This window comes from Dendropsophus ebraccatus, chromosome 3, assembly GCF_027789765.1.
Source record: "Dendropsophus ebraccatus isolate aDenEbr1 chromosome 3, aDenEbr1.pat, whole genome shotgun sequence".
Taxonomy (NCBI): Eukaryota; Metazoa; Chordata; class Amphibia; order Anura; family Hylidae; genus Dendropsophus; species Dendropsophus ebraccatus.
The window spans coordinates 30,701,688-30,728,779 of record NC_091456.1 but is presented as its reverse complement, the minus strand read 5'-3'; the positions used below and the strand labels follow the sequence as shown (position 1 = coordinate 30,728,779).

The window sequence follows — 27,092 nt, the reverse complement described above, 5'->3', positions numbered from 1 at the left end:
ACATTACTAATGTAGAGAAGCCCGCTATTTCAGTGTTTTTCTCTTCTCGTTCCTCTAGAATATTTGATGTCAGCATTCTGCCCTAATTAAAACTAACTGTTTGGAACACATGCCTTTCCAGACGCCCATTTGTTATGTATATACCGTATATACATAAATTTATAAGAACATTTCATGTATTGTTCCTTATAAACCGACAATGGTTTCCATAGGAATGGTTTATTAATTGGCACGTTATTTACTATAATATGTTATAGTATGTGTACATAGGAATTTTCAACCTGAATTATTATTCTATTTTTCATATCAAGAACAAAACACGACAAATGACGGCTGAAAGAAAAGTGTAATATAAATTGACACTGTTCCCTGCGCGGCATAAATAACATTACCTTTATTGTAGGTCAGTACAATTATACTATATGTCAGTTGAGACCCTTTTAGATGATGATAATAAGATCTGATCTCAGCGATCAGCGCTCGTCTGCTGGGCTGTTACAAGGCTCGATCATTGAAATTCATTGCTAGTAGCCATGCACCACCTATTGACACAGGGTGATATGTGGCTGATAATGAGAATATAAATGGACCACAAAAGATGCAATCACCTGACAAACCAGTTCATCGTTCATCGGCTGATCACTCATCCTTTAACTTCGGCCAATAATTGGGAAGTTGGATTCCTAGGTGCAATTTTTCAGCCCCTAATCGGCCTGTGTAAATGGGCCTATAGTTTATAATATCCTTTATGGTTAGTGGTACAGCACAATAAATTACATTACATAGCAAATTTCCAGTACAAACGAAGCGAAAAGCTTTGTTAGCTCGGCAATCTGCTTATCAGCCTGCTGCTTTTGAAGTCCGTGCCACTCCCCTCTGGGTGGCTGGAAAGCTGTATCCAGTCCTGGGAAACTTCTGCCAGGACTGGATCAAGCTTTTTCAGCCACCCATTGCGGAGCAGCACAGACTTCAAATGCAGCAGGCTGATAAGCAGATTGCCGAGCTAATGAAGCAGTTTGCTTTGTTTGTACAGGAAATTTGCTCATTTCTAATAAACAAATATTATGAAAAAATTAATTCTCAGTGTGATCGACGTTACTAGAAACACAAGTGGCTATTGTCTTATCTGTGTACTAGTTGCTCCTTTGACTCTTATCCTGTCTGTAATGTTAAGTGGAAGAAATGCGGAAAATTGCCAAAATGGTCTTTTTGTGACTCTTATAACGGTTTTAGTTTTTCACCTACGGGGCTGTATGGGATGTCATGTTTTTTTGTGCCATGATCTCTTCTTTTTATTAATACCATGTTTGTGTAGAAGGGATGTTTTAATCACTTAATTTATATATGTATATATATATATATATATATATATATATATATATAATGTAACAAAAAATTCGGTACTCCTGGCACTTTTCCCCCTTTTTGCTTTGTCGTTTGCAATGATGCTTGTTATATTTTAATAGATTGGACAATTACGCACGCTTCGATATATAATATGTTTATTTAGTTAATTGTTTTTATATGTTTTGTTTATCAAATGGCAAAGGGGGGTGATTTTAACTTTTATTGGGGGAGGGGCTTTGGGGTATTGTAAAAAAACATTTTTTTCTTTTTTTTTTTTTACACTTTTTAAGTCCCCTTGGGCGACTTTTACATATAATACTTAGATTGCATACACTGATCTGTGCTATGCCTTAGGCATAGCATTGATCAGTGTAATGGGCGTTCTGCTGATTGAGCCTGCCTGTGGCAGAGCGCTGATTGGACCACACGGAGGGAGGTAAAAGAGCTCTGGCGGTCCGTTAAAGCGATCGGGACCCCCTGTCACTTACACTTAAATGCTGCAGCCACGGCGTTTAAGGGGTTAATGACAGGACGCAGTGCGCTCGCTACTGTCTGTCATTAAAAAAAATCTGCAAAGTATATTTAACATGATGATACATTCCCTTTAACTCCTTAGTCACAGCCGATACGGTGGTCACTAATGAGCCTTATTCTAATCTTACAGCTTTTTACATCGGGATCAGAATAAGTGTATGCCACACTTCGGCCTCACAGGCGTGACTGAAACTGTAATCCTCCGTTCTGGGTAGTTTAACTCATAAAATGCAGCTGTCAAATCATAACAGCGGCATGTAATGGGTTCCTGTGAAGATATACTTAACAATAGGAAGTCCAATGGGGGGATCTGGGGTCCGATACATTTCCATAGCAGTCCCGGGGGTCTTCTGAAGGTTCCTGGGCCTGCCATGGATATGGCTGTGTAGATTGCCTATTAGCATAATGCTGACATATACAATACACTGCACTAGTGCGGTATATTGTATCAGTGATCAGAAAATCACTAGTTAACATTCCCAATTGTACACTAATGTGCACTAGTAAAGATGAATAAAGTGTGCAATGAAACATAATTAAAAAAAATATCTTATGGTGCGTTTACATGTAACGATTATCGTGCGAATTTGCGCGATAACGATCCGAATTCAAACGATAATCGTACGTGTAAACGCAGCGAACGATCAAACGACGAGCGAGAAATCGTTCATTTTGATCTTTGAACATGTTCTCAAATCGTCGTTGATCGTTCGCAAAAAATTCGCAGATCGTTCCGTGTGAACAGTCGTTCACCGATTTAACCAGTGTGTAAGTTAGGCTTAAGCGATCGCAAAACTAATCTTCTGTACGATATATTGTACCGTCTAAACGCTGACCGCTATGAAAAAAAAAATCGTTACTCCGACATCATTAATCGTACGATCGGGCCAATTATCGTTTCGTGTAAACGCAGCATTACTCTTAATAATTAAATATAATCTATTCCATATACTAAATAAATTGTTACATAAAAAATAAAAAAATATATAAGTTTGGTATCAGGGTACATTCAGTAATGCTTTACAATTATTTCAAGGGGACAGACTCTCTATTAAGGAACAAGGTAGATTCAACAGCACCAGTAGTCCCAATCAACAGCATTCAAGTGGAGTATTCTTCAAAACTTTATTGAAGGATCAAGGATACAATTTTAATATTGTATTGTATCCTCGATCCTTTAGAAAAGTTTTGAGGAATACTCCATTTGGATGCTGTTGGACTCCTTGCTAGCAGACTTTCTCTATTGTCATCTATGTCCATGAGCCTTGCTGTAAAGCACGTCACTAAATACTGTTAAAAACAGCTCAGGCAAGATGGCAGCCCCCACAACAATGTATAAAAAGTGAAACAAAAACAAAAAATGAAAGGCAAAAAATAGAAAGAGATTGGTATAAAATAACAACTTTCAGTATCTGGCTCTAATCTGTAAGAAAAAATTCTAAGTGATACATTCCCTTTAATTTCCCCACTGCTTCAGTGTTGATGCTCAAGTTATACCCACCAGTATTTCTTTATAGACTGATATAGATAGGTGTATCTGTGATCCCTATTTATTAAAGATACATAATAGTTCATAGGTACCTTTTCAACCTCAATGTGTCCCCACTTTTTTTTTTGTTGTAAATACTTAAAGGTTTTTTTTCTTGTGGTTTAAAACTGAATACTGTAGCACAGAGGAATATGCAGTAACCACGCAGAGTCTGTACTGCAATTCCCTGCTGCAGTGTCCATTTGCAACATGTGCATAAGGTTTTGCTAAAGTAGACTAATAATATAGAAGCCAAATTCTGCCAGCATTAGTGTTTGTGGGTGTATATTTGGCCACAAGGCATGTTGGGATATGCAATTTCAGCAGAATTTAGAATTTTACATGAATGAGAGAACAGGATTCATTATACACTATAATCCGCTCTACAGTACATAGCAGTCCAAACGTATTACATATTACAACCGACCTCCTTTCCCCCCTGCTTACATTGCATATGGACTACGTTGCAAAAAAAAAAAAAAAAAAGAAGATGTTATTCCTAAAATGAAGCTAAATATAAAGTTATGCTCTTTGAGATTTATGGTAATTTTTTGGTTGGTATTTACATTGTATTGTTGTATTGAACTGTATTGCCACATGATGAACAATACTGCCCTCTAGAGGTCATGAGATACTTACAGACAGATATGGTGCGTTACTGTTAGCAAAGTTATTTTATGAAAACTTTGACTTATAATTTACCTTTTTCTATTTCTGATTTTGGCGTTCACATGTAGACGCACCATCTCACTAACTGCGTAAATATTATCGCAATGATGTGTCCATACTTGTACTTGGAAAACATGGGCATCTTTGTCCTATTGTCGTTAATTGAATGTGAACCTATAGAATAGAAGGGAAGTGTTATTTTAATTTAAAGTTATTTATTAATGTATCCAACTTTTAAAATTGATGGCCAATCCTCAGGATTGACAATAAATATTAAATTGTAGGTCCCCCACCTGGCATGCCTGCCAATCAGCTATTTGAAGGGGCTATAACAAGAGTGCTGCAACCTCTTCAGTTGCAATTCACAATCCAAACTGCTGACACTGTTAGATATCAGTTAGGTGAGGGAGACACAGGGTACCTTTCATATATCTGTCTGTGATTCCAGAATGTAGAAAAATGCTTTTGTTCTACGGTAAGAAGGGTCAAAGAGGCTTTTCTGAATTCCTGAAGTGCAGCTAGCTGTAACACCTCCTTACTCTCCCCTCCCATACCTGACCCTACTTGGGACTCAGCTTCCAGGTGTCAATCAAGCAGAGAGAGAGAGAGAGGCGACATTCCAGATACCAGCTATTCAGGAGCTTGTGAAAGCCTCTTTGACTCCTTGTAACAAAGAATAAAAACATTTTTCCACACCGGGGAAGCGCGGACAGGTAAGTATAGATTTCTTAAGTTCGGTCATATATATATATATATATATATATATATATATATATATATATATATATATATATATATCCTTTTAAAAATTGCTTTATGCTCATTGAGTATGTATTCAAAGAGAAGTCACACTAAACTGAAAATCAGCAGGCAGACAGGTGGTGGTGAGAAAATAACAAACAAGTAAACTCACCCATCCTTGTGCCTCCCCGTCCTGCTCCCGGGTCCCGTTCTCTGCTGTCAGATGACACCTGCAGCTGGAAAATGGGTACCTAATGACTCGGCTTTGCTAGCTGCAACGCAATGGCCTGGCTGAGCGATTGCCCAGTTAGCCAGTCAGTGACTGGGGTTTTGTCCCACTCCAGTCACTGATTGGCTGAGCGGGCAGTCACTCAGCCAGGGATGTAACTTTGCAGCTGGAAGAGCTGCAGGTCACCGGCAACTGGGAACCAGACCCCGGAGCAGCACTACAAGGCACAAGGATGGGTAGGTTAACATGGTTTATAATTTCTCTCCACTCCCCTGCCTGTCTGTTTTTTGTCTCTTGCTTGGGGGACTTCCATAATTTTATGCCTACCACTAATATATGTAGCTTTCTGATACACTACTATATAAATGCATGGCTTTTCTCAGGTTGGACTCTTTACATAACCCCTTGTATATTGTATATTATGTTGATTGACCTCAGGGAGATCAACCAAAAACACCACAGAGACACCATCACAGGTCTCGAAGTTAGTGTATTCTAGGACATTGCCCCTTGGGAAATCAAATATGCAAAAGAAGACTCCAGAGACACCATCACAGGTCTCAACGTAGTGAGCTACTCCACACTGATGAGGGGCAAATACCCCGAAACAGTTGTCTGTGGATGGATACCTTGCATGGGTGGTTTCCTTGACTGGAGACATTCCTTGTCTTGGTTCTTCCTTTCCAGAGGAAGGTCTGGCTAGCTCACTACGTTGAGACCTGTGATGGTGTCTCTGGAGTCTTCTTTTGCGTATGTTATGTCATGACAGTTTTTTTTAATGTTATGTCCTTATGTTTATTTTCCCTTTCATATTATTGACTACATTTATCGTAATTAACAGACTATTTACAAAGTAGCTGTTTTTTCTTATCCTTTTATGTGTAACTACAAGTAGAAATGATCTCAGAGTCCTTAGACAAATTACATATGCAAAAGGCTGATTCTGAATCCACCTAATTTCACAAGATCCCACTGTTTTTAATAAGCTTCTTCAAAGATAGAACTAAATGTTCTGTTTCTTCGGCGTTATCCTCTTGAGCTTCACAGTCGGGGCTTTTTTTAACAGAATAGGCTAGAATACACCTATTTCATACAAACAATGTATAATGTGTTTTTTTTTGTTTTTTTTTGATGACACAACAGCAAAGAAAAATTTGCAGAATCCCTTGATTCAATGCTCACATGCTAGTCAGCTATCTGCCAGCCAAAATCTCCTTGTTAGTTTGATTTCCAGAGGCCTCTTTGAAATCTTCTGAACAACGTGAACCCTTGGCAGTGATGTTAAATGGATCTAATGAGTTACGGAGTATCTGAGAAGCTTGAGCAGAAATTAAAATCATTTACGAGTCTTGTTTACAAATACGACAACAATGTGTTTTCCGTTACTTCTGTTTAATTGAATTTGGGGAAGAATCGTGGCAAGATATGAGAATGTTCTTTGTTCTCACGCACCTGAGCAGATTAGCGATCTGTATATATTTCATCTAGAAAAAGGGCCTTAAACGTGCAGATGTTATGGCTTCATGTACACTATTGTTTGTACAGTTCATATGGTAAAAAAAAAAAAATAACACACTCAATTAGATACCATATGCAGGTGAAATATTTCCTATTTCAAACATACGCAGACCATACAAGTCCTTTAGGCTATGTTCACATGCTGTATAAACAACGGCCGTTCCGCTTGAGTAGGCGTTGTTTAATGCTATCTACGATTATGTTCATTAATTATGGCCATAGATAACATTAAACAATGGCCGTACATGTGGAACAACTGTTGTTGATATAGCGTGTGAACATAGCCTCAAAATGCCCATGATGGTCTTACTGAGTCAATTAGACTTTGTTCACACACAGTAAAATAATACCAAAATACAGCCGTAATGTTGATGCTGAAAATCGGAACCATAATTGAACCTGAAGTAAAGTAAAAACTTGGCTGTATTTTCAACTTTATAAGGCGCTCCATTAAAGTGAATGGTAAATGTTAGCTCTATTAACATGTACTATATGGCTATGTTCACACAACGTTTTTTCAACTCTGTTTAAAATTATGTCCGTTAGTTTGAGTCTAAAATAACGGACGTCATTTAGTTGTCTGGCCTCCCCTAAGTGCAATAACAGCTGGTGGCACATTATTCTAGTTTGGGTTAGTAATTGGCCTTTGGGTGCGGCTTAATTGAAAAGTCCACTGAATTTAATAGTAAAAACAGAGAAAGAACGGTAATAAAAGAAAAACTGGGTGTGAACAACTTATAAAAAACGTCAGTTATTCAATGCATTGTGTGCATTGGACGTCTGTCTTTCCATTGACTTCAATGTATTGCCATTGCAGTCAGGTAAATCTTTGCACTCTCCGCAGTTGCGAGGGAAAAATATTTGCGAACGCTTTATGAATGTTTACGGCATAGTTCACACATTTCCTTCATATTTCGTGTGCAGCGTTACATACATGATTCCAATGTGCATCCGTAGAGCGTCACGCTATTCGCGCGTATCACAAATTACGCTGTACGAACGCTAGGTTGCAGCAGAGCAGAGATTAGGCAACTGGCACAATAGGTATCACGTGCCTTTTACTGGGCAACTGGCACAATAAGTATCACTTGCCTTTTACTAGGCCACTGGCACAATAGGTATCACATGCCTTTTACTGGGCAACTTGCACAATATGTATAACGTTTACGTGCCCTTAGTGGGCTAAACCAGGGACACTATAAGTCACTTGTACACACAGGGTACTGGAATGAATACAGCTGCTGATGTGCTGCTGTTATATCATCTATGTCTTAGCACTGAGAAGTGCTTTGGATTCAAAGATGACCTTTTTCGCTGGATATTAGCCCTGAAAAGGACTTTTGGGTTCAGTAGTAATCCTGCCTAACCAAAACGCTACTAAAACCTATCTCTCCCTGCTGCAAGATCTCTCCCTGGCTAGGTTGAAAGCGCATCTGTGGTAGAGAGGCGGAAGTAAATTATTAAATATTCGAGGTCATGTGTTTCAGCCAACCAATGAGGGTAGACTCCGTTTTCCCGCTGCGTGCGTACTCCCAGGGTCCCTCACGGCCTCCCTGCATGGTGATTGGATTTAAAAAAGTGCCAAGTGCGATGGGAGGGCTTTTGAATGGTTCCCGCGTATTCCTCACACTACTTGATTGAGTTCGAATCTTTCAAATACCGCAATATTCGATCGAATACCATCTCGATCGAATTATATTCGCTCATCTCTAAAAGTTATACAACTTTGTAATGTGTGTTATTTAAATGAATGGCCCCCTTCCCCGTGTTTCCCCCACTCTGGAAGTGGGGTGCATTATACTTACGTATTCGCTGTCGACCCGGGCCCCTATCTTGGGTCAACGTCATCTTTGGGAGGCTGGCTGGACCGATCCAGCTGTCCCTCATGGCGGCCCCCCTCTGCCGCGTCATCAGCTGCTCAGCCGCCATTGCCGCCCATTCTGTGATCTGGACGGACCACGGAACGCCAGGTCTCTTACCTTGTGTGAACATAGCCTTAGGCTGTTAAGAACATTATTTACCTGAACCAAGACATGATGCGATCTTTTTTTTTTACTTTCCTGATTAAGAAAACAGTAATATGTAGTAGATTTGTTTATCTGTATTAATACAAGGGCTTAAAGTTTATTTTTTTTTAACATGAGAATCATTAAACTGGCGGACATATTTCCATACCATTATGATTATGTTTGCCCAGATGAATACATTACTGATGATTCACCCCCTTGATCGCACCCCCATCCTTGCCATCCTGATGCAATCCTATAATGACATGGCACATTTGCAGGGGCATGTGACCATTACGTCACTCGAGATCCAGGACATGTTGTCAGAGTAGGCTAGGGCTGCAGCACCAGAGCTATGAGATCATCTCTGTATACCCTGCAGTTCCGCCTCTGGACACTAGGTGCGTAAAGAAACAGGCAGAACAGTATGTAAACAAACAGTCAAGATGTAAACAAGACTGTATCATAGCAGGAGAAGCTGATAGAGGAGAAACAGGTATATGGGGAGGTTTGGCGAGGCTTTGGCAATACAGTTTTTGGACTGTGTTATCGATCTTGGAAACACTCTTTAAGCCACCTCATTTTTTTTAAGTTTTACTGAAGATGTAAAACTGACATAAATAACATAAGGCTATGTTCATACAATGAAAAAGACCGGCTGTTCCGTGACTCGGCCAGGTCACGGATTGGCCGATCTAAAAAAAAAAGTCTAAAAAAAAAAAGATCATCCCAGTACTGGCCAGAAGATCTTTAGTGCCGCAGAGTTCTGTTGCGGGCGCATCCATGTGCGTCCGCATCAGAACTCCCCACTGCACACTATAGAGCGTGCGGCCGGAGCCACTCGCTCCATTGTGTGCACTGACAGGGTTTTCTGTGGCCACTATTCAATGAATAGTGGCCACAGAAAACTGACATGTCAGTTTCTCGCAACGCCGCTAGGGATCCCAGACGGAGTGTATACACATAGTATACACTCCAGCCGTGATTCCATAGACGGCAATGTAACGTACATTTTCGTAATAATCACGGCCTTTGTTTTAATCGGCAACAACGGGCGTAGTTTTACGAAAAGATACGTAGTAGGAACATAGCCTAAGTCTAGCAAAAATGCCTAACAAACATCTATTTTTTGTTCTTTGCTCTTTCTTAGATGTGAAGAGAGAAATAATAAAGTCCCATTTTCCTAAAGTTTATTGCTCTTCCTGTCACCGTGACAAAATCCACAGGATTCGAAAAGTTTCTGAAGGATAACTAGAAGGTGAGTCATGGGAAGATCTGTGATAGAAAGTATGTCATAAGTTACAGGTTCATAAAAGCCCATTATAAGCCTGATGTAGAACAAAGTAAAGGTTTCACAATGACCTTTTAAAGTGTGACACATGCATTTCCCCTTGTCACTTTGCACTAGTGTCAAATGTCCAATGCATTTTATATGAGGCTGGCGCTGATCTCTTAAACATACTTGTAACACTGGAACCAGGTCGCCACCAAGGACAAAACTGGAAAAGAGAATACACACACTTTATATGCTGCCGGCACTATTGTAGAATTCATCATATTGAAGTCGGTTGACTCCAGATGACATCTTTTAGGATGTCAGTTATTTATAGAAACACCTTACATTTCAATACGAAGAAACCGCACATGCAGTTACCGTACTGATGTCATTCATAACTGCTACACAGGTACTTTCCAGATGGAAGGTAGAAGATCAGAGGTGTCGGATTGAAGATTTTGCATCAGAGGTGTTGGATTGAAGATTTAGCATGTAGGGTAGCTAAGCAATAAAATTGCTAAAACTTTGTAATATACTTCTGTTCAAATTCAGCCCCAAGCTGAGAATTGCTGAGAATCGGAGCCTGACTGCACATACACATTCATAGAGTGAAACTTCGAGACATATTGGGTTATTTTTCAATGCATTTATATAAAGTGTTAGGCGGGGGCGTGGCCTAGCAATGGAGGAGTGAGGACGCACCTCAGCAGCGCTCCCGCCGCGAAGCCTCACAGCACCGCTTAACCCCGCTCTCCTCAGACCGATTGCCCGGCCATATGAGAGGGAAAAGCCGCCAGGCACAGTCCGGTACCCGGAGTCAGCGTTCGGTCCCCCGGCAGAGCCGCCTGGACGAGTTCGTCAGTGCCGGGACGCGGCCTAGCGTCCTGCCGCCGGAGGAGACGGCGGCGCACACAGGAACACAGCGCGCCCGTCACCGGAGCCTGAGGTCTGTACCGTCCAGGGCGGGAGTGGAGGAGACCCTGCATACAATCCCCGCACGGACCGGAGGTAAAAGCCAGCGCCTTGGGGGCCTCGCAGCTACCGGCGCACTCACTCCCAGCTCCCTCTCGGCCGCGGCGCCGCCATTTTCCCCAGAGCACATGGCGTCCCCTGCCTCCTCACAGCACAGCATCACTGGCTCTCAGCCTGATCCCTTACAGGCCACAACAGACTCACAGGCATGGGACTGGCAGGAGCATGTAAAACAATTGCCCACCCGCCAGGAAATGGAGCACTTTGTACAACGCTTAGAACTATCATATAAACAGGAGCTTACTTCCATTAAGGCTGCCATTCAGTCTGCAGAGACAAAGTTGATGAAATGGCCGCTGATCAGGCCGCTATGTCAGCCCAGCTTGAAGAAACAGTGGCTAGAGTGGACACACATGATTTTCACATAGCCCAACTATACCGCATGCACGATGATAATGAAAACAGGAGCAGGCGCAATAATATACGGATACGGGGCCTGCCTGAGGCTACCAAAACAGTGGATTTGATTCCAACCCTACAAGGGGTGTTCAGCTCCATTTTGCAGCGTCCTGTATCCAAAGACTTGGAGATTGATCGAGCTCATAGAGCTCTGGGCCCTGTCAGCTCTGACCCCAACCGGCCACGTGATGTTATATGCAGGCTGCACTATTACTCGATTAAAGAGGAGATTATGCGCGCAGCTAGAAAGGAGGAATTCATAGACTTTGATGGCGCGTCCCTGACACTTCTACAAGATCTGTCGCGCCATACTCTTGCTCAGCGCCGTGCACTGCGCCCTCTGCTGGAGATGCTTCGCGAGAAAGAGATCCCCTATATGTGGGGTTTCCCATTCCAGTTGGTCGTGCGACAGGGAAACAAGCGACATACCCTCAAAGATCCATCTGAACTGTCCTCTTTTCTGCAGGTCCTAGGACTACCATTGGTCCGACTTCCTGGATGGTCGCTGACTCCCACCGTGCCTGAAATGGGCAACTCTGCACGGCCCACACCTGGCGATGCTATCACAGGGGACTGATACACTACTTCCTGACCTTTGCTGTAGTCATGTGCCTTATAGCCACGGGCGACGGAAATGTATCCTCGCTCTTGGTTCGATAGCCTGGAGCCCAAGGGGTGGGCTCGATGCTGATAATACTTATTTCTATATGTGTGCCGCAGTTCTGTTTTTCTCTTTAACATTGGTTGCTCCCTAAGTGTACATTTTGTTTCATTGCTGCCTTGGGTACTGGGTTCATTACAGTCCTTCGAAGATATCGTTCAACATGTTTGCTTAGTCTGTCTTGCTTGCCTAATATTGGCCGAGATGCTGTATACTACCTGAGGGGGGGTATATGTCTTAGGATCCTTATATCACAGGCGTCACGGCTTATACCCACCCTTAGATAGAGGGGAGGGGGAGAGGGCTTCTCTATTGGTAGGGGTTATTTACGGTATTCAGAATTCGCATTAATGTTTACTTCGCGGCGGGAGCCGCTACTCTTAGTGTTAGTCAGGTTCCACTGTTAGGGAAGCGCTATACGCGCTGGTTGTTACGTTTCTCTTTTTCTGTGGAGTGTAGATCTCCACAGTTACAGGACTTCACCTGTGAGTCCTTGTTCTTATGGTGTCTTGTCTGTTAGTGTTCGTGTGTGTTTTTTTGTTCTGGTGTGTGTTTGTCAATCCCTCTTGTGTCTTCCCTCCCACCCCCCGCACCCCATTGGCACACATGGCGCCTACATCTCTTAAGGTGGCGTCCCTGAATGTGCGCGGCTTTAATGAGCCGTCAAAGAGATCGTACATCACTTACGCTATGCATAAACAACGTGTGCATGTTCTTCTTTTACAGGAAACGCATTTTCGTGCGGATCATGTACCTCGGCTGCAGACTCGCCATTTCTCTTACTGGTTGCATAGCACCAACCCTGAGGTGAAAGCCAAAGGGGTGTCCATCGCCCTACACAGATCTCTTCCTCATGACCTGTTGGATACGATGGTGGACCCACATGGACGGTATGCCTTTCTCAAACTGAAGGTGGCCACCACTACCTACACTATAGGAAATGTGTATCTCCCTAATACAGATCAGGGCAGGGCTTTGAGAGACATTTTGTTGGAAGCGGACGCTTTCATGGAAGGTACGCTGATAATAGGGGGTGATTGTAACTTAACTCTCGACCCCTCTATTGACACTTCCACTGGTCGTTCGGTGGTTCCCAGGTCGGCGGTGACAATGGTCAAGGAGGCTCTTCGTGTCCACAGGTTGGTGGATATCTGGAGGGTGCTGCACCCCACGGATCGAGATTATACGTATTTTTCGCCAGCTCATGGATCATACAGCAGGATCGATATGATATTTCTATCGCATAATGCGCTGATCCAAACGCCTCATGCTACCATTGGCACCGCTCTCTGGTCTGACCACTGCCCGACGTTTCTTACAATTGGGGTCCCTGGACTTGGCGCCTCAACGAATCTCTGTTGAAGGACCTGGTCTGCAAGACTGAGATAGAAAAGGCAGTTACCGAATTCCTGGCCATTCACACCCATGATCCTACGCCTCTTCCTGTGCAGTGGGAAGCTTTAAAGTGTGTAATTAGGGGGATATGTGTCCAACAAGGCGCTCGCTTAAAAAGGGAACGTGGTGCCAAAATTAAGGCATTACTGTCGGAACTAGAGGATCTCTCCCGAAGGCATAAACAAACCCAGGACCCTCCCCTTCTACCGCTGATAACTAACGTGAGAGAACAGCTTAGATCACGTATCTCTGCCATAGATAACAACCTGAGGACCCGCTTTAGGGGTTATCTATATGCAAATGCTAACAAGTGTGGTAGAGCTCTTGCTCGATACATCAATCCCAGAACCTCCCCAACTTATGTTCCTCACGTTAGAGATCACACGGGGAAGGTAATCCATGACCCGCGGTTGATAGCTGGGGAATTTCGGAGATATTATGGCTCCTTATATTCCATAGCTGGACATTATGCTGACCTCTCATCCCGACAGCTTGATGCAAAGATCCGAGCTTATGTTGATGCCACGGCATTGCCCCCCATTGACCTGGACGTCAGGGAACGCATGGAGGAGCCCTTTGCGGAGGGGGAACTGGCCTTAGCAGTGTCCTCTCTGAAAAATGGCAAAAGCCCTGGCCCTGACGGGTTTACAGCTCTGTTCTTCAAAACATTCAAGGAACAGTTGCTCCCCTTCATGGCCAGGGTTTTTAATTCAGTCTCAGAGTCTAACCCTTTCACCAAACAGTCACTGGAGGCTCATGTGGTGGTCCTGCCAAAGCCCGGGAAAGACCTTTCGCAGTGTGGCAGTTATAGACCTATTTCTTTAATAAATTGCGACATCAAGCTATACTCCAAAATGCTAGCCACTAGATTGAATGGGGTTATCCCTCACGTTATTCACTTTGACCAGGTTGGGTTTGTCCCGGGGAGAGAGGCGAGGGACAACACAATCCGTACCATCACTTTACTAGCACATGCACGTTCTTCTGCTGCTGGGTTGTGCCTTTTGTCCGTTGATGCGGAGAAGGCCTTCGACAGGGTTCACTGGAAGTTCTTGATGGCATCACTGGCGCAGATTGGGCTTGGCCCTGCCTTCGTTTCTAGGGTGATGGCCCTCTATTCACTCCCTTCAGCTAGAGTGAGAGTTAATGGAATCCTGTCGGAGGCCTTCTTGATCAAAAATGGTACGAGACAGGGCTGCCCTTTATCCCCGTTATTGTACATTCTCACTATGGAACACCTTGCGGTTGCGCTTCGGGCCAACGCGGATGTGGGGGGTATGGAGGTCGGAGGGGACCATCATAAGATCGCGTTATACGCAGATGATCTGCTTCTGTACGTCACCCGTCCTCTCGTGTCCCTCCCATCGGTGTTGCAGGAATTTGAACAGTTTGGCAGGCTTAGCAACTTCAGGGTCAACTTGTCCAAAACGGAAGGCCTTAACATTTCTCTGCCCCCCCAGGAGCTACAGCTTGTGAAAACCAATTTCTCCTTCCACTGGCAGGAGGAGAGCCTTACATATTTAGGGGTGCAGATTCCTGCCCGTTTGGAATTGCTCTATTCATTGAACTACTCCCCACTGCACAGGAAGACGCTGGATCTTTTACAGGCCTATCAACGTAGATGTCTCTCTTGGTTTGGACGTATGAACGTCCTCAAGATGGATGTGCTACCGCGCTTCCTTTACATTTTCCAGACAATCCCCATCACTGTTCCCGCTAGTTATTTCAAGCAACTACAGCGCGCTTTTACCAGATATGTGTGGGGAACCAGTAGGGCCAGAGTTAGCGCCAGGGTGCTCACAAAATCTAAATCTCAGGGGGGTACGGGCCTTCCAGATCTGAGGATTTATCACGAGGCAGCCGTGCTCACTAGAATTATTGACTGGTCTCACCACTCAGACGCAAAACGATGGGTGGCCCTAGAAGCTACTATCTCCCCGAAGGCTCTGACCTCATCTCCTTGGCTTCTCAAGCCTGACAGGGATGCGCTTGCGGGCTGGCCGTATTTGGCCAAGCACACGTTTTGTGTATGGGAGGTATGGCTGCATAAATTCGGGCTCTCATGTAGACCTGGTCCCATGACTCCCCTTTTCTCCAACCCGGCCTTTGAGCCCGGACTGTCCTCTTCATCTTTCCTGATTTGGAGCCGTGCGGAGGCGCCCAGGCTTCACCACTTATTGGTCGCGGCAGGGATCCCGTCTTTGCCAGAGCTCCAGGCGGGGTGCCCTGATAGGATCCTATCCTGGTTCACCTATAACCAACTTGTCTCTTTTATGCGTGCCTCACAGGTGGGTACACCTTCTAGCCCTGTTCTCACAGACTTTGATGCTTGGGTCTTGTCGTCGGAGAGAGAGTCCGGGACATTGTCTAGATTGTACTCCATGCTCCTGTCACTGAGTAATACTGACAGGCCCCCCTTTTTCTCAGCTTGGGAAAAGGACCTGTGTGTTACCTTCTCCCCTGAAGATGAACTTAAAATTTGCACTAATTCGCACAGCTTGTCCATTGACTCTCACTCCAAGGAGAAGAATTACAAGCTTCTGTCCCGCTGGTATAGGAGTCCAACTCTGCTGCACCGCATATATCCTGAGGTATCGGACCGATGCTGGCGCTGTCTCACCGAAGAGGGCTCGCTACTACATGTTTGGTGGGGGTGCCCCTTGATTCAGCGCTTCTGGGAGGGGGTATTTGCGGTATATGAAAAATACTCTGGCAAGACGATCCCACATGCTCCGCAAATAGCTCTTCTCTCTCTCTTGCCTGGCTCCCTGGCGACCCAAAAGAAAAGCATACTGAGGCATATGTTAGCTGCTGCACGGTCGGTAGTACCGCGTCATTGGAAATCAGTGGTGGCCCCTTCTATGTCTGAGTGGCATGGCGAACTCAAAGCGATACAGAGGTCTGAGGAACTAGTGGCGGAGGTACATGACCGCACGGAGAAGTGCTCTAAACTGTGGACACCTTGGATCCTCTTTGAGAGCTCCACGGACTTTCCACCCTTATTGTCTCCTTAGGTGAGAGAAGTTTTTTTGCACCCCCGGCGGGGGGTGGTCCTGCCCTTTCTTTAAGTCTGTAAGTGTTGTTTGTCTTCCCTGTCGTGATGTGTCATTGCTCTCTAGTACTGTCCTTCCCCCCCCCACCCCCCCCTCCCTTCCTTGTCTCCCCCCCCTTTCCCTGTATGCCTTCAATTGTATTGTTTTCTGGCGCCTATATGCCTTGTATTTGAAGTCGGCCACGACGCCTTGTCACTACATGTGCCACACAATATTGGTCCTCATGTGTATTGGACTTTAAAGCATCTATGGTTTTACTGTATGCAATACTATGCTCTACATACAAGGGTGGGGCCTCCTTGTCCTACTCTCACTCTGCTTGGTGACAGGCTTATTATCTGTTATGCTATGAGGTTTCATGGACGGACTTGTATTCGCTGATTTTATGTTGATATTTGTAACTTTTGCGTGGTCCTTATTTGTTACCATGTGCTTTTTGTTTTCCTGTCTTTATCGAAAATCTTTAATAAAATAAGAGTTAAAATATAAAGTGTTAGGCATACATACATTTCAGCTATCGCTGTTCAGCCCATCAATTGCAACTTGAATTTATTGACTGTATTTTCTGGCGTATAAGACTACTCTTTAAGCCAGGAAAATCTTGTAAAAAATCAGGGGTTGTCTTATATGCCGGGTGTCGTCTTATAGGGTAGATCCTGAAAAACTTCAAAACCGGACTGGAGAATGTGGGGTCGCCTAAAAAATGGCCGCATCTCCGGTGTATGCAGAAACCATATGAGGGGCAGAGCAAGCTGCAGGTGTCTGGAGTATGGGAAAAAGAGATATGGTAGAGTGGCGCTGTGCCCAGAAAAACACACCTCTTTCACCCATCTGGCGCGCCCTTGTATCCTACCGGCATTATTGTACCTCCTTCTGTGCTTCTCAGATTTTGCCCGTTTTTTAAAAAAAAATTTATTCTGTGTGCGTTGGGAAAGGGGTGGTCTTATAACGCGAGTATATCCCAAACTCTATATTTTTACTGGAAAAGTTGTAGATAGTCTTAAAGTCCCAGTTGTCTTGTATTCCGGAAAATACGGTAAACTTTTTCAACATTTTTCTTCTTAGAAGTTAGAAAAATTCCAGCTCTATCTTGACATTTTTTCCCCCTTTGGCAGATACATTATCAGGGTATGCATGTACAGTATAATATAAGCCATTCACATTAGATTTATGTCAGCCAAATCTACTTATTTCGATGGGATTGGCTGACTGGGAGGGTGTCCAATTTTTTTTACTAAATAGCAGATGTTGGGAGAAAGAAGGATCACTTGTTCCCATTAGAAATCGGAGTACTTAGTGAGGAGTCCGGCGATGGTTTATTCCATTCTCCCCACTGAAAACACATGTATACTCAGCAGAGCCTCGAATATTTATGTAGGGGGAATTTGCTATTGGGCAATATTAGTTACCATTAATTATAAGTCTAAGGGTCCTATTAGATGAAGCGATTTTTAACATTTACCGATTAATTATAAACCATTGCAAACAAGATGTTTATTGTTAACCTAAACTCATTCACCATATTACACAGAACGATAGTCATTAGTTACAATTGTTACAACGATCATTTACTCAATCTGATCCTAACAAAAGAAGAGACGATTTGCAATTACACTGTTAGGCTATGTTCACACTGCGTATGATTCCGTCCGTAGTGCGAACCACGAATATACGCACGTTAGAAAAAGGTTAGATAACAATGCTAGGACAATATATATATATATATATATATATATATATATATATATATATATAATTTTTTTCCCTTTGTTTTGTTTCCCCTTCTTTTAACGGCACTGCACTTTTTGACATCTAGTACACCCAGATAAATGCCTTCCCTATATATACCTACCCGCTTTGTCAACAATTTCTGCATTTTGTGCAATGTAATAGGTTATTTTTGCCTGTAAAGTAGACCGGTAAATGTCATTATACATCCCTGTAGATATATTCCAGCATAGCCGGCACCATATTGTAATTAGGCCTGTACTGTCACATAGCAGGCGCATTGCTATCACTTCCTAATTATCTTTTCACACTAAATCTGCTGATGCTACACGGTTGAGAACAACACGGCCTTATTGTTTGAAAGGATGAATCACTGTATGCCTGTCTATCCTGCATAAACCTTGTTTCACAGCATTATTATAATACTGCCTATATTCTGGCTTATAAATAGGTATTATTCCACTTGTGTCAGTTTTTTTTTTACGTTAAAAAGTTACAAACCTAATCTATGCTATAGTGTGCAACTTTTTACTACTTTATTTCTCAAAAATGGTAAAATTACCATGTGGGGTTTGGCAAAAAGGGCATGGTCAATAACAGCTCAACAAATCTATTAAGTTATAAAGGTCTTAAAATCTATAGCTGCTTATGACAAGTGTATATCCCTTTATAAATATAAGAACCCGATGACACAGGAAATGCCCCTTTACAGTGGTCCTTCAAGTTTCAATGGCCTCAAGTTACAATATTTTCAACATACTGTACCATGGTCTTTCCAGGAACATTGTAACTGGAGACCAGACTCAACATACATTGTTACAGACACTAAAAATTTACGAAACCTGTTAATAACTAGATCTGACCAATAGAAGTGGGCATTTTACTGATAAAACTCCTGTTTTACTGAAGTGAGTGCACTCATTGGTTGTCCTTTAGCGCTACTCTACAGTACAGTGTGATACTACATGTCCTGTACTGCTCTCTGTCTGTGCCAGAATGAGTTGCTCCTTTGGACACCAGTGAGGTCTGCCATCTTTGTTCTAGGATCCTGAGTGAACTGTAGGGATCCTGAGACAGATTCTATCCTCTACGTAGAAAGTAATTTACAGTTTTCTAGTACCTCCTTCTGACTGTTGTATGTAAGGACTTGCTTAATTTATATTAGTTACCTAATTTTCTTTTAAAAAGGGGAACTTCTATTATCTGCATCCCACCTGCCTCAGTGTGACACTGTTTCTCTATGGGAGGGCTTGCGTGACTCCGCTTTCTGCGGCTGTCCGCTCAAAGAATTCTCCCATAGAAAAACAGTGTCGGAAACAGACGGAAATCCGCGGCAGAGAGTTCCGCCACAAAATTCGGCCGATTTTAGGACTAGGAAGCAAAACAAATCAGTGGAGACTTTTGACTTGGAGTACTTCATTGGAATTTTTCACTGATCTCCTTGAGTTCAGCGATTACTTTGTTTTGTTGGTTGATTTGTCATTGCCCCAACTAGCCAGAATCCTGCTCCACACTGACGAGGGGCAAATACCCCAAAACGTCCGTCTGTGGATGGATGCCTGCCTTGGCAAGCCCTTGTCATGTCGCAATACTCGCACCTTGAGTTAGACTTTGACACAAAGAGGCCACCCTATTTATGTTGCAATACTCGCAACCAAGTGGGATTTAAGGAGCTATCTAACAGGGTGGTGTGATGCTCTCCCCATCATGATGGCCCCCTGTAGCAATAGGCTAGTGATATCTGGCTATTCCCGTGTTTGAGATTCGCAACCGAGGCTCCACGGGCTCTTGTTCTGCATATTTAAGCTAGGAAGCAGAAGCAAGTTGAATATAAGAAGTGCATGCCCACACAGAGGGCTCTGAGTGCTATAGTTTGCCATCACTGCTCTATGACATTATGGGAGCACGAATAGGATGGTTTGCACAGGATGTAATCTATTGTAAGAGCTTCTCTGCTATCTATAGGCTCTAGAAAGTAAGGAATGAAACAACATAGCATATGAATAAGTAAAAAAAATTTCTGTCTGTGCACTAAAAGGCTATGTTCACATGTTTTATTCTCTCAGGTTTTAAAGAGAAAAATTACGCTCGTCATTTCACTGTTTGCCCACCCGTCAGTGTGTACATTATTCTAGTGGAGGTGGATTAATTGCCCTTTGGAAGTTAACCCACTTGGGTTCAGATTGTGCTTTGTTGAGGGTGGCTTTCAAAAACCTTCTTTGTATTTCTACCACCCAAGCAGCACACGGTACTTGGTCATTAAGGTCGATCGAGAATCCCCGATGCTTGATTGAGCACCATGCTCAACTGCGCATCGGGCCCAACTCTAGTGATGACCCACAATTATATAGTTAGTTTTTCTGCCCCAAACCAGTTGCAACCTTTCCATAAAGTGTGACTCAATGGGGGGGGGGGGGGGGAATCCTGCACTTTTGCATCCCTTTTACAACAATCACTTTGGCAGACAGGCAGAACATCTGTAGTCATTTCAAATATATCTGTCTGTGCACTAAAAGGCTATGTTCTCACTACATTTTTTCTCTCCGGTTTTAAAGAGAAAAATTACACTCTTCATTTGACTGTTTGCCCGCCCAACAGTATGTACATTATTCTAGTGTAGGTGGAGTAATTGCCCTTTGGATGTGTCTTTAATTGAAAAGTCCATTGCATTTAAAAGTAAAACCGGTGAAACGACAGTGAAAAAAGAAAAACTGTGCGTGAACAACTAAAAAACATCATTATTTTGACGTCTACGCAGACAACGTTCCTCATTTTATACACCGTGTGCATTGTACTGTACGTCCATCATTCCATTGACTTCAATGCATTGCATTGGAGTCAACTACATTGCGGCAATAACAGACGTCTTTTCTAGTGATGAGCAAATACTGTACGATCGAATAGATATTCGGTCGAATAGTGAGATATTCGAATATGCAAATATTCGATATATATTCGATAAGCGCTCAAATTCCCCAGCTTCCGGTTTTACCCTCCAAATGGTCAAATAGATGTTTTCCCTAATCGAATACTTGTTCCCATAGACTTTAACGGGATCGAATATTCGATCGAATATTCGAATATTCGCGGGATATTCGTACGAATATCGAATATTCGAATATCTCACTATTCGCTCATCACTAGTCTTTTCTCTTTTTTGACGTGTGAACATAGCGTAAAATGACTGAAAACAGATAATAGAAGTAGTCGTTGAGTATGGAAGGAAAAACAGATAAAAAAATACGCTTTATTTATCAACATAAGAAAACAAGAAGTAATTAGAGCTTATAAATGTCATTATAGATTGTGATAATTCTTTGCAATTAAAAGGTTTTTTTTTTTTTTAATCTTAGCATCAAATTGTATTGCATTGGCGGCCTCTACAAGATCGTAAACAAGGAAACAGATGTCATCCTATTTCCTTCCAGTAAGGCACTTACTTTAATAAGCAAGGCAATACAGTATCTATCTATCTATCTCCTATCTATCTATCTATCTATCTATCTATCTCCTATCTATCTATCTATCTATCTCCTATCTATCTATTATCTATCTATCTATCTATCTATCTATCTATCTATCTATCTATCTATCTATCTATCATGAAACTCATATATGTATTATGGTTTGATTAGGTACCCAGGAATCCCCATCTCTGAAGCTAGTCTACCCTCATCCTTCAAGTTACCATGTACTGTATGTACTTTGTGACTACATTAGCAAATTAATGGATTGTTAAGGTCAGTGTTCTTTCTTTTTTTAAATTCAGTGCAATTTCTTAATTAAAGTATTTGAAATATCCACACACCTATCAATATGTACACGATTTTATATCCCTAGATCAAAGATTAATCTTAATAGTTCAACCGTAATTAAACTGCGCTAATGTGTTTATGAGCCACTAATATGTGATGCTTCCGATACCATAATCACCTATGGGATTACACATTTAACCCACTAGACAACCCATTGGCTTAATTCCATTGCATGTCTTTTCTCTATGCTGCGTTGGTTGCTTTTTTCTCTTTTTCTTCTAGGACTTGTTGACTGGCGACCCGTTTTTAGGCAGTTTTGTCCTGTTACACATACATGGGTTTTGTCGCAGATTGGTGTCATCATCACAGCCTCCTATTATTGCAAGGTTAGCGATTTAGGGTTTTAATTTTTCATAAGAATTAACATCACATTTGTTTACAGGAAATTTTAGCTTCTATGAACAGATGGTGCCGGTTCTGCAGCCAAAATAGAAAACTCAAAGAAATGAATAACATGTTATGAATTGTGCGCCATGCCTCTCGGTATTTTAAGTAAAGATCAGAATATATCCCATTGGTGATGACAAGTGTTGAGCAACTGAAATAGTTGAGTGCTTGACTGGAGTAACGAGCCCCATTGAAAACAATGGGGGACTCGAGCATCTAACCATGCTCTACGCTCAGCAGAGTGGAGGGTAAATGGTTAACCTGAAATGTTACAAAGTGACAGTTTGGCCCCCAAGTGACAGTTAACCCCCCCTTGGGGTCAGGTTGTGCTCTGTTGGGGGGTGGGGGGCTTTCAACAAACTTTTTTGTATTTCTAGCACCCGAGCAACACAATTTGCTCGATCAATCATTAAGCTCAATCCAGCACCCCGATGCTCAACCGTGCATCGAGCTCCACTCTAGTGATGACCCACAATTATATAGTTAGTTTGTCTACCCAGAGGCAGTTTAAACTTTTCCATAAAGTGTGAAACAATAGGGGGGTCCTGCACTTCCGCATCCCTTTACAACAATCACATTGGCAGACAGCCAGAACATCTGTAGTCATTTCAAATATATAAATAAAGAGGGGGTTTAGACAGTTATGGCTAATGGGCTTAAGTATGCCAGTAGTTGTCCATTCATCCCGCCACTTTATCCTGTGGCTACCCCAGGGTGGCCTTTGCTAGTATGACCTCTGTTAGCGACGTGCTTCTTACCCTCAGTATGAGCTCCTGTCTACATGGTTCACTACTTTTCTTTTCCCTTCATACTTCCATGGGTATAGGAGTGAGGATATACGTAGTTTTGTTGCTGTAGTGTTTTATCAATAGGGATGGGCACGGAGTCTATCTATATATATATATATATATATATATATATATATGAGAGAGATTATTTTGTTTTAGAGTTTTGCTACTGTTTGTCACACTCTGTTGGCAGTGACAGTAGTTTTTCTAGAAATATGACAGCAAGAGTCTTTTGTAGCAGGTGTCCCAAAGGTGGTACCTTCACATTTATGACGTATCTGTTATATCTTGTAGCGAGAATATTCTGTAAATATGCCATACATTTGTATATGGTAAATTCTCTTTCTGAACAATATTTTACACTTGACATATCTTCTCTATCACTGTTGTGATAATGTCTAGGCGTTTGGTAAAAGCCAGCAGCCTGCAGGGGTAGGGGAGGAGTTGATTTCAAGTAACAACTTATTTCTTCCCATGTCCGTGGTGAGCAGCGTGAGTGGCTGTGGAACCTCTGCCTGGCTCAACGATCTCTGGTTTGTCCACGACATGACCCGGCTGATGGACTGGCCTCTCTGCACCAGTCACTGATTGGCTGAGTGGCCAGTCCATCAGCTGAGGCTGGTATTTTTCCTTGGAAGTTATCGCCCCCCCCCCCCCGAGTTGTGATGATGTCATGAGTCGGGGGTAAAAAACTTCTGGTGGGGGGTCCCAAGGCCGCTTCAGCCGCTCAATGCGGGCACGGGGAGAGGTAAGTGCGTACTTGAAATCAATTTTCCCTTTCCCCTGCTGGCTGACAGCTTTAACAAAAACCAGAATTCTCCTCGAAAGTTATACAAATCGCCAAAATACACTTATTATGGGAAATGCTTAAAAGGTGCTTTTTCCCTGCACTTACTACTGCATCAAGGCTTCACTTCCTGGATAAAATGGTGATGTCACTTCCTGGATAACATGGTGATGTCACGACCCGATTCCAAGAGCTGTGCGGGCTGTGGCTGCTGGAGAGGAACTGCCATCATCCTCTCCAGCAGCCTTTACTGTAGAGCATCTTATACTATACATAAAAATGACCTTCTGAAGTGATAATCATTGGGCTGAGAAATAGCTTGCCCGGTATAAATCTAGTTAATGGGCCTGTTCATCCGCTTAGTAGAGCTGTTGGGGGTGCACGCTTCCTCACCTTGACTAGCGATATAAAGGGGAACATATATACATCATAATCAACCATAACATTAAAGCCAATGATACTGGAAGGGAAAAATTGATTATCTTGTGACAATGGAACCTGTCATGTGGGATAATGTATTAGGCCTCAATCAGTTCTCAAAGCTAATATCTTGGAAGCAGAAAAACAGGCAAGGATGTTTGACAGGGACCATGACAGAATATAGTGCAATACAGCTTGCTGCCTATGGGCTATGGAGCAGCAGACGGGCCAGAGGTCCCATGTAGACCCCTGTCCACTGCTAACATTGCCTATATTGGGCTCTTGAACATAAAAAGTTGACTATATAGCATAAAAAGAAGGTTTCCTGGTCTGATGAGTACACATTTTGTTTTATATCACATGGATGGCCAGGTGTATGTGCATTGCTTACCCGGTTAAGGATAGCACCATGTGGCATTCTGAGCAATCTTCTGATGGTAACCTGTAGGTCCTGGCAATAATGTTGATCATGCTTTGACATGTAACAATCTCAATTCCTCCTACTCGGAGGGCAGGGGGCCAATATGACCACTAACACATAAAGAGCCTGGGGAATAGAGCCCTCTTAGGGACCTGACTAAAGGCCCTATAACACGAAACGATTATCGGCCAATATTGGCCATTATGGCCTATAATAATCTCGTGTAATAGAAGACAACGATCAGCCAACATGAATGATGTCGGCTGATCGTTGTCTGGCGTTGTCTTTCAATATGTTGGAAGACAAACTACTAAGATAGCAGCGACCGCTGCTATCTTCCATGGGCTACCCACACAATCCAGTGATCACCCGGGCAGCCCCCTCGCAGCTTCCCGTGCCCCCCCCCCCCAGCTCTTACCTGCTTGCTGCCGACGCGTGTAATAGTGCCAGCAGCAAGCGGGGAACGAGGAGCAAGTGATCGCTGACAGCATCGCCCCGTGTTATAGGGGCTTAAGACTTGTACTCAATTCTTTAAAATAAAACGGTATGAGTATAACAAAAAATTTTAGAACACACCCCTGTGGATAGCATTGCTTCCTGAGGATGATGCATCCAGCAGTAAAACAGTTGGACTATGAGAATAATATGCACTGTATGAGCATACGGGCACAGAAGTATGTGTTTTTAATATCTTTTGTTATACTCACCATTTCATTTTAAAGAATTGAGTAAAAGTTGTTAAATCAAGTCGTTTAGAGGGCTCTATTCTCCAGGGCTCTTTAGTCCATGGGACAGGTGTTAGTACTACTTTGACCTGTACCATCTACCTAAACATTGTTCTTACAGCATACAACTTTGTCCATTTAGCAGGATAATGCATCCTGTCACTTAGCAAAGATTGACCAAAAAGTGAGAGTTCAAGGTGCTGATTTGGCCTCCAAATTCTGCAAATCTTAATCCAATTGAGCTTGCTCGAAAACAAAAAGTCAGACTAGTGGAAGTTTCACATTAGAAGTTACAGGGCTAAAAGAATCTTCTGGTACTATGTTCATGCCAGATTCCTTAGGACACCCTCAGAGTCCTTCTCCATGCCATGCCAAGTCTAAGCTGTTTTGGTACTTGGTAGCACAATAGGGGACTTACAGTATATACACATGGGGTGGAACAAAATAACTAAAACACCCGTATTTTACATAGTCAAGTTAAACTATTCCTTACACATACGCCAAAAATATATCTTTGTGCAGGTAACACCTGATGTTTTTTTTCCTGATACTACTGTTTGTAACCTTGCAATAGTTTGAGGGGTTGTAGTTTTGTGTTTTTTTTGGCTATAATTTGGCCAAGTCTTTTCTGTTGCTTGTGTTCTAACACATCAACTTCAAGATTAGACTATTAAGAATCGGATTAAGAGTTCCCTGGGCCCCCGGGTTGTTCAGAAATCCTGGTCCCCTTCTAACCACGCCCCAACTCCACTAAACACACCCCAACTAACCAAACCCGCTAACCCACTCCCCTCAAGTGCACTGAAATAGTTCATTAGAATAAGTAAAAATGGTGGAGCAGCCAGGGGCGGCATTGATGGATAATTTTGACCCTTCCAATGGCAATTCTTGGGCATTCTGGCTGCCAGCACCCTCTATGACCGTAGTGGTCCCATATAACTAAGGCTGGCCATGAGCAGAGGTGAGTGCAGTGGCAGCAGCAGTGTTATTATGGGGGCAATCTCACTGGGCCCCCTGGAGCTCGTGGCACCAGCAGTAGTCTGGATTGCCCTCATTATAATCCGCCTATTACTGTTTGTATACATATTTCTCAAGCTACTGCTCTATTTTCCAGCACACCAGCTTCTGCAGTGGTTACAGCTTATAGATATGTAGGCAAAATATTCCACCAACATGTATGGCTATAAATGGGACTAAAGCGTTAACTAAATGCCTTCATTTGACTAATCAGCTAAAGATCATCTGCTTGTCAGCTTTAAATTGCACCAGATAGCATGTTTAATGGTAATTTACAAAGTGTCAGTTCATCACGACGAAAAGCTAAATTTAAACCTGCAGTCATAAGTCACACCTTCTTTGTGTCAAGGAAATGAACCAAAAGGTACGATAATCTGCAGAACCAATTATTTTTTCTTCTGTCTGAATGTCAACAAGCGCTAATCAATATCATCCTTTAAGCCTTGAAGACCCAAGTGTATACAATTTGTGACAATGATCTGCCACCTACTTTGCCAATCAGCATGAATTTAAGATGCGAGTTGAGGCCAGATGTAATTAGGAGGCAGCAGAATTGAATTACTGGTACATAACGTTGCAGGCACAACTGAACGGCATTTGATGGTGTATTTATTTC

The 27,092-nt window shown here is 42.8% G+C and overlaps 1 long non-coding RNA gene across 1 annotated transcript in view; it reads left to right on the top strand.

The window, feature by feature from the left end:
• The window catches only part of LOC138787003 (uncharacterized), a 48,556-nt gene that overhangs the window by 18,151 nt on the left and 3,313 nt on the right, over nt 1-27,092 (top strand). The window contains exons 3-5 of the long non-coding RNA XR_011362277.1: nt 9,723-9,830; nt 21,470-21,543; nt 21,752-22,257. This is a non-coding gene — a long non-coding RNA (uncharacterized lncRNA). The remainder of the gene's footprint in view (nt 1-9,722; nt 9,831-21,469; nt 21,544-21,751; nt 22,258-27,092) is intronic.